Genomic DNA, 1,526 nt, shown 5'->3' on the forward strand with positions numbered 1-1,526 from the left:
ACACCCATCCAATCATTTAATATATAAATATATCAATATAAATGCAATAATCTTCTATCTAGAAAAAGGATTTTTTTGGAAGGGGGAAGTTGATATAGGTTTAACCTGTAGGCTTAAGTTGTCTGTGGGGACTGCAGTCCAGGGGTCAAGGCCCCAGACTCTCCCGCAGGAGTCCGGGGTTCAAGGCCCGGCCAGCTCCATCCCCGCAGCGCTTTTTCCATCCGTAGTGGTGGGGGGGTCTTCTAGTGTAAGGGGGCCGCATAGGGACATTTAATTTAAAAAAATTTTTTTTTTAAATTTTTTTATTTATTTTTGAAAAAGAAAAGACAAAATGCCCAAAACAAACATATATATACATAAGACATTTGTTATATAGAAATCATTATGTAAGGCATGCATAAAATCATATAAAATAAGTGCTTATAAAAAAATTAAGTGCTATAAAACAAAACATGCAGATATTAGAAACTTAAGATAATTTATATATATATAATATTGAAATTTATGTGAAGTAATATATAATATATTATATATATATAATTTAGGACGTGGAGACAAAATCACACATGTATGTGGCCCCCTTATGTCCACCCCCCGGAACGTCACGGCTCAGGGATAATTTAGGGAGGAAAAAAGGAAATAATAAAAAAAATTATAAGATGAATATATATATATATATAAATAATTGGCGTTTATTTAAGTACTTAGGTGTCTGCGGGGACTGTAGTCCAGAGGCCAAGGCCCTCGACTCTCCCCCGGGAACCCGGGGTTCGAGGCCCAGCCCAACCCCAGTCCCCGCAGCACCCCCTCCAAAAACCCCCCATTAAAATGTCGCAGGGGGCCTCCTGAAGAGAGGAGGCCCAAGCAAGGCTCCGTGAAATCATTTATATTATAAAACATGTAAACATCTAACTTATTAAGAAGGACAGATTAAACACTATAATTTAAAAAAAGATATATAAAACCATGCATAAGGATATATATAAAAAAATAAATGTTAGAAAGTCAAGTGCTTCAATGAACGCCATGCAAAGGTGAAGATAAATAAATCAATTTATTTATTAGAAATACAAACATATAGACTTGAAAATAAATTACAAAAATAGGAAAAAGAAAAGAGACGTATCGGGCCCCCTCCTATCCATACCTAAAGGTTCGGGATCGAGGGGTTCCCCCTGCGACTTGGGGGGGGCTTGTTTATGTTCGGTTTGGGTATAGTGGGGGAGGAAACCATGGTTAGAGCTAGGGGGGTGATGGGGCTAGGGTTGTGGTCAGGTGGAGGGCATATAGGTTAGGGTCGAGGCCGGGTAGGGAAGGGGGTTTGGATTAAGGTCTAGTAGGGGGAGAGGTTATGATTAGGGCTAGGTAAGGGAAGAGGTTAGGGTTAGGGCTAAGTGAGGGAGGGGTTGGGATTAGGGGATAGTGGGGAGAGAAAGGTTAGGGTTAGGACTAGGTAAGGGAAGGGGTTAGGGTTAGGGCTCAGTGAGGGAGAGGTTAGGGTTAGGGATAGAGGGGAGAGAAAGGTT

This window comes from Lates calcarifer, linkage group LG10, assembly GCF_001640805.2.
Source record: "Lates calcarifer isolate ASB-BC8 linkage group LG10, TLL_Latcal_v3, whole genome shotgun sequence".
In the NCBI taxonomy this organism is placed as follows: domain Eukaryota; kingdom Metazoa; phylum Chordata; class Actinopteri; family Centropomidae; genus Lates; species Lates calcarifer.